The sequence below is a fragment of the Delphinapterus leucas genome, chromosome 19 (genome assembly GCF_059928025.1).
Source record: "Delphinapterus leucas isolate spDelLeu-1000000601 "Yukka" chromosome 19, BTC_Dleu_Yukka2, whole genome shotgun sequence".
NCBI classification, from domain to species: domain Eukaryota; kingdom Metazoa; phylum Chordata; class Mammalia; order Artiodactyla; family Monodontidae; genus Delphinapterus; species Delphinapterus leucas.
In genome coordinates, this window is record NC_143147.1 from 52,045,818 (window position 1) to 52,053,477 (window position 7,660).

The window sequence follows — 7,660 nt, forward strand, 5'->3', positions numbered from 1 at the left end:
TGGGGCCAGAGCTCCTCTCCCACTGAATATTTCCATGGCCCAGTGCAGCAGGATTGGGATTGAAATAGGAATGGACCAGAAAAACAGTGTCCCCGCTGGCTTGTTTCAAAGATGCCCAGGGTTCCCCCAGAAGGGGCCACAGGTCTCAGTTCTGCAGACTGGAGGCTGCACACATGTTCTTCATGAAATAGGCATCCTGTCTTCCAGAACAGGTGGCCAGGGTGTTGCCAGCTGGTAGAGGAGATGGGGTCATAGCCACAAACCACACTCACCTCTCCGCTTTGTCCAGGACTTACCTGTTGCACACACATCTCTCCTCTGAATCTCACAACTCTCCTATTGTGGGTAAAGTAAGAGTTATGCTCCACATTTTACAAATGAAGAAACCGAGGCTCAGACAGGTGATGTGAGCTGCTCAGAATCACACAGTTAAGAAATGACAGGGCTTCCCTGGTGGCGCAGTGGTTGAGAGTCCACCTGCCGATGCAGGGGACGCGGGTTCGTGCCCCAGTCTGGGAAGATCCCACATGCCGCGGAGCGGCTGGGTCCGTGAGCCATGGCCGCTGAGCCTGCGTGTCTGGAGCCTGTGCTCCGCAATGGGAGAGGCCACAACAGTGAGAGGCCCGCGTACCGCAAAAAAAAAAAAAAAAAAGAAAGAAATGGCAGAAGGAGGAATTGCCCTTAGGTGTCTGGCTGTCCAGTCTGGAGCAGTTTGATGCAGAGGAAGAAGGAGTGCGGACTTTGGGGTTAGACAGGTCTGAGTTCAAATCTGAAGTTTGCTACTTCCCAACTGTGTGCCCTGGGGCAATTCACCTCACCTCTCTGAGCTTCCATTTCCTCACCTGGGATGGTAGTTAAAGCTGCCATTCATCCCCTGATCTTAGCACCTCACACACATTCCCCAGTGGACACCCACAGAAGCCCTCGGAGGTAAGAGCTTTTCTCACCTTCTCCATCTTTCAGAAGAGGACTCTGAAGCACAGAGAGACTATGTAACCTGCACAAGGTCACACAGCTGGGAAGTGGAGGATCCAGGATTCAAACACAGGCAGCCTGACCCCACGGCATCAGAATGCCCACCCCACAGACGCTGGAGAATTTGAAATGAAATCGTTTATGTGAAGTGCGAAGTAGGTAATAGATACATGTGGCTCCCTTCCTAGTACATCTAGTTCTCAACCTCAGTGATTCCAAAGGGAGAGTGTGGGACTGCGGGGGGCACTGAGGAAATTCTACAGAAACAGCCTCGGGAGGTCCCTCGAGGGGCTGTAGGCTGTGAGGGCTCTGGAAGGAATCCACAGGGGGCTGGGAGGGAGGAAAGCCTTCCCCGGGGCCTGGCCCGCATGCTGTAATCGGATTCCTGTTCTGGCCTCCGCATCTGGCCAGGGACCCCATCCCAGGGAGGCCCAGAGCCTGGCCCTTTGCCCCTGGAAGGGTGGGCCCTGGGTCGTGGCGGGGGTGGGGGGGCGCTGAGAGGTCAGGAGGGGCACGGGGGACACTCTGTGCTGAGAAGGCAGGGCCCTGGCACCCCGGCGCCCGCACAGCTGCTGGCGTCTGTCAGCCTCCCTGCGGGGCGCAGCGGGGGGGCCTGCCGGCCTCTACATCTTCCTGACAGGCCCCTCTTCTGAGGCCAGGAAAGAACAACAATGGTCCTCCCCTCACGGCGACGCATTTGTTAGATGAAGGCCGAGCACCGGCACCTTTAACCTCCTCCAAGTCAGCGTGTCCCCGCCAAGGCCCCGAGGCCTGTGAGACAGAGGTGGACGGACATGGCAGAAAGGATCCCTGCGCAGCCAAGGGGAGCAGGGCTTACAGGAAGGGAGGGGACCCCATTTCGGCTTGTTGTTGGGGGAGGCAGGGGAGGAAGAGGAAAAGGCTGCATCAGGAGGAGGGTCCCTGAGGAGGACGGTGGGCTTGGCCAGACCTGAGCCATCCCAAGGAACTTTCGGAATTTCCCCCATTGTGCTCGACAAGCAGGCGTGCCCTTGGCGCCTGCAGACCTGCTTCCGCACTTGCCCCCCCACACACCTGTGCCTGGACTTAAAGGGGTGTCAGGGGAGAACCCGGGGCCTGGAGGCAGGGACTCCGATTCAAGGTGTGGCCTTGCCCTTCTTCTGCTCTGTGGCCTCAGGCAAGTCACACCCCTTTTCTGAGCCTCAGTTTTCTTGCTGGCCAAGTAGAGATGACAGTACTGGCTTCCTGTGGCTGTTATGAGGATAAATGACCTGATGTCTGTGAAAAGAGCTGGCTGACTGTAAAGGGCGATGGACCTGGGGAATTATTATGTCTTCCCCTTCCTTACTCAGCTGGACTACGGGGCAGGTCACGGCTCCATGGAGGGTGAAGACAGCCCAACCTAGTGGCCTCCTCACCCCATACTTTCTTCTGTGGTAACATAACAGGGGGTCAAGATCATAGCCTTGGGAATCAGGAGAGCATGGGTTCAAATCCTACCTCTGCCACTAATAAACTGAATGGTTTTGGGCAACTCTATCACTTGAACCTCAGTTTCCTTTTTTCTTTTTTTTGGCCGTGCCGAGTGACTTGTGTGATCTTTGTTCCCTGACCAGGGACTGAACCTGGGCCCCGGCAGTGAAAGTACCGAGTCCTAACCACTGGACCGCCAGGGAATTCCTGAGCCTCGGTTTCTTCATCTGTACAGTGGGAATAAATTTTTTCTTCTTTCCCCGTTGGGTTGCTGAGAAGAGAGTGAGGTGATGTAGGAAATCCTGCGCCATAGCCTGGTGTACAGTGTTTAGTGGTAACGTCTGGATACTGATGATGAAAATACCTGAGGTTTTTGCCTTGAGGACAACTCCAGAAGGCCACCTGAGAGGGACAAGGTGAGGTCATTAGCATTCACTCATGTAGCAGAACATGTGAATCAGATAAGACACCTGATCCCTAGCAAGACCACGAGGGATGGGAGGGGAGACAGACAAGCTTTAAATATGACGGAAATCATTTTGGACTAGAATGTTTATTGCTGGTCCTGGGAATTATTTGGAATGTATATGTCCTTTTTGTCTCAGAAAACTTTGAGGCAGAAGGGTTACTACTCACCTATAGGACTCTTGTGAGGCTCAACCAATTGGATGGACGGGTCGGAGTTGAGTAAACCACGGAATAGAGTCCTCACAACGGTCACAGGTGCTCCCAGGGAGCTTCCAAGACATTTCAGGGGAATGTCCCAGGGGTACCTGATGACGGGGTCTTCCCCTAAATCCCAGAAAATACTGCGTTAATAATAGAGACAGTTCCCTCAGATGAAACTTCTCTCTTGTGTACATATTTTTTAAACCTTTGGTGCAACCGTCACTTGTCTGCTACCAAGATTGTGGGCAGATGACTGGAAGGCACAATAATGCACACAGTGGCCTGCATCTGGACCCCAGCTCCCGGAGGTCACATGATCTCTGTTTCCTCAACTGAAAAGTGGAAGCTGGCTGTATAGACGATGTGCAGTAGGTGCTCAGTAAATGCACTCAATAGGTGCTCAGTAAATGCACCCCTTGCAGAGCTTCTGTGCCTGAAGGAGTTAAAGGCAAGTTGATCTCAAGGGAAGGCTCTAAGTTAGGGCAGCCAGAAAAAATACAGGGAGCCCAGTTAAATACGTTCTATGCAATACTGGGGACACACTTAAGCTGAAAAAGTATTTGTTGTTTATATGAAATTCAAATTTAACTGGGGGTCTTTTTCTGCCCCCTAGGTCTGGAAACCCTAATCTAAGGCAAAATTAATCTTCAAGATGGAGAAGGCTCTGACCTAACTTTCTGAGCCAGGATATTTGCACTTTGACAGAAGGCTCTGGAAGGAAACTCTCAAGGGGGCATTCCAGGGGGAGGGATGGTGGTCCGGTAGGTCTAACTTTGGCTGTGGGCTTTCTGGTTGCAAGAGGAGCCCAGGGTCCCCCAGGAAGGTCTCCCATGGAGGCCTTTGGAGTGAGACAAAGCAGACAGGAGGAGGGGGAGGAGGAAGGGCATGCAGGTGAAGGGAGTGAGGCAAAGGTGAGTGCCCTGGGCAGGAAGTGCTGAAAGAGAGAAGGAGGGAGGCCTGGGCCGGGCGCCAGCCTGGGAGACTCCCAGGCCCACTTCCCAGGACGCACTTTTCCAGCCCTTGATGCAAGGCAGCAGTGCTATTATTTGGGGGAAAACCAGCTAACCAGATAGGACAGCAAACCGGGGATTTATGTGGTGTGGGAACAGCTCGGGTTTCCCTCGCTGTTTATCCAGCAGTATTTTTTAAAACAGAAATCAGCGTGCGGGTAACCACAGCTGTGAGTTACTGGCTCTGGCTGCGAGGTCTGTGAGGGCTGGGGAGGGTGGGGGGGGTGGGGGTTTCCTCAGAGGTGCTTTGCTCTGCATCGGCTTGGAAGGTGCAAAAGGAATGTGCCCTTCCAGAGCTCGGGGCCAGGTGAGTAGAGTGGCCCTGGGCAGCTCCTGTGTCACTCTTTCTCCTTAGGACAAAGGGCAGCATCCCTGAGGGAACTGTGACTGTCAAGGCCTAAAGGCTTTGAGACCTCTAGGTCTAGGGGTCATGAACCCACAGGGGCCGGGGAGGGGTGGGTGGGCAAGTAAACACAAGCTAGGAGAGCCAGCTGGGAGACACAGGGGTAGAGTGAGAGATAGGGGGGGCCTAACAGCTGCTTGACACTGGCCAGTTTTGCCTTGCAAGATCTTGACTTGGTTTAACCAGACCTTTCCTTTTCTTTCTTTCTTTCTTTTTTTTTTTTCAAAACCATGATTCTAGATTTTTAATGTAATCTCTCAATTTTTATTCATTTATTTATATTTATTTATTTTAAAAGGGAAATCTAGTTGATGTACAATATTATGTTAGTTTCAGGTGTACTACATAGTGATTTGACATTTGCATATATTCTGAGATGATCACCATGATAAGTCTAGTAACCATCTGTCCCCATACAAAGTTATTACAATATTACTGAATATATTCCTTATGCTTATTTATTTTATAACTGGAGATTTGTACCTCTTAATCTCCTGTACCTATTTCTGGCAACCACCCATTTGTTCTCTGTATCTATGAGTCTCTCTCTCTCTTTTGTTTTTGATACATTTATTTATTTATTTATGGCTGCGTTGGGTCTTCGTTGCTGTGCGTGGACTTTCACTAGTTGCAGTGAGCAGGGACTACTTTTCATTGCGGTGTGTGGGTTTCTCATTGCAGTGGCTTCTCTTGTTGTGGAGCACAGGCTCTAGGCATGTGGGCTTCAGTACTCTTGGCACATGGGCTCAGTAGTTGTGGCTCGTGAGCTCGAGTGCAGGTTCAGTAGTTGTGGCACATGGGCTTAGTTGCTCCACAGCATGTGAGATCTTCCCGGACCAGGGCTTGAACCTGTGTCCCCTGCATTGGCAGGTGGATTCTTAACCACTGCGCCACCAGGGAAGTCCTATGAGTCTCTTTTCATTTTGTTTTGTTTGTTTGTTTTGATTTTTAGATTCTACATATAAGTGAGATTGTACAGATTTTGTTTTGTCTTTGTCTGACTTAATTTCACTTAGCATAATACCCTTTAGATCCATCTATGTAGTCACAAACAGCAAGATTTCATTTTTTTATGACATATATATATATATATTTCACATCTTTAGCCATTCATCTGTCAATCGACACTTTGGTTGCTTCCATAGCTTGGCTATTGTAAATAATTCTGTAATGAACATTGGCTGCATATATCTTTTTGAATTTGTGTTTTCATTTTCTTTGTGTGAATACCCAGAAGTAAAATTGCTGGATTGTATGGCAATTCTGTTTTTAATTTTTTGAGGACCCTCCATACTGTTTTCCATAGTGGCTGCTCCCATTTACAATCCCACCAACAGTGCACGAGTGTTCCCTTTTCTCCATAGCTTCACCAGTACTTGTTATTTTTTGTCTTTTTGTTGATAGTCATTCTGACAGGTGTGAGGTGGTATCTCATTGTGGTTTTGATTTGCATTTCCCTGATGATTAATGATGTTGAGTATCTTTTCATGTGTCTGTTGGCCATCTGTATGTCTTCTTTGGGAAAATGTCTATTCAGATCCTCTGCCGATTTTTTTTTTTTTTTTTTTGCGGTACACAGGCCTCTCACTGCTGTGGCCTCTCCCATTGCGGAGCACAGGCTCTGGATGCGCAGGCTCAATGGCCATGGCTCATGGGCCCAGCTGCTCTGCGGCATGTGGGATCCTCCCGGACCGGGGCACGAACCCGCGTCCCCTGCATTGGCAGGCGGACTCTCAACCACTGCGCCACCAGGGAAGCCCCTCTGCCGATTTTTTAATCAGGTTTTTTTCTTGTGTTTTTTTTGTTTTTTTTTTCTGATGTGGTAATTGTATGATCTCTCAGTTTTTAAATATTGGTAATGAATTTAAAACACTGCTAGTCCGAGAATTCCCTGGAGGTTCAGTGGTTAGGACTCAGGGTTTTCACTGCTGAGGGCCTGGGTTCAATCCCTGGTCAGGGAACTAAGATCCTGTAAGCTGTGCAGTGCAGCAGAAAAAAAAAACTGCCCGTGGGCACAATTTGGTTCTTCTTTTTTTTTTTAACATCTTTATTGGAGTATAATTGCTTTACAATGGTGTGTTAGTTTCTGCTTTATAACAAAGTGAATCAGATATACATATACATATATCCCCATATCTCTTCCCTCTGGCGTCTCCCTCCCTTCCACCCTCTCTATCCCACCTCTTTAGGTGGTCACAGAGCACCGAGCTGATCTCCCTGTGCTATGCGGCTGCTTCCCACTAGCTATCGATTTTACATTTGGTAGTGTATATATATGCATGCCACCCTCTCACTTTGTCCCTCAGAATTTGGTTCTTGAACTGCCACTTTGCAATTTCTGGTCTCCTCCAAGTCTGCCTGCTCCCATTTTACAGATGACGAAACCGAGGCCCAGGGAGGCCTAGTGACTTGCCCAGAGCTGCACAGGTTGCTGTTGGGAAAACCATGGGTCCAGGAAGCCTGTCCAGTGTTCCTTGCCCAAGCTAGCAGTTTTGTTGGCTGAGCCCGAGGTCTTATCAAGCAATTCTCAAGTGCTTCCCATGTATCTCTCATTTGCACAGACATGACATTCACAAACACACCCATAACCTACTTGATTCTAGCAATGACCCTGAGGGAGCTGGGCTGGCATTAATCCATTTTTGTACAGGTGGGGAAACTGAGGCTGGGAGAGGCTAGGTGACTTGCAGGATCAACAGTCTTAGAAAGGGCTGGAGCTAGGGCTCCAATGACCGATCCATGATTTTTCCAGCCCCCAAATACTGTCATCTTTGGGGGATTCAGCCTGAGATGGATAATAAACCCCTCCTAAAAGGGAACAGAAAATGGATGGGTTACTTGGGTAAACTGAATGTTCTTCGTAACTTAAAGTTAATTGAAAATCCATAGGTTATCAATTTTCCAAGCAAGAGAATAAAATAGAAGATATTTCAAAAAGCAATTATACTAGGCATGGTTTAATCTTTCTTTGATGATTCCGAAGGCATTTCAGGGGAATGTAATGCCTTGGGGTATCATTACGAACACTAATAATTACTGTGTAGGGCTGTGAGACAAGTTCTCATCAATTTCCTCCTGGCTATTTGGGGGTGTTCTAAAAGATCGCAGCCCACAGTGGTGAGCGTGTGTCTGTGTTCTTGATGCTCTTTCC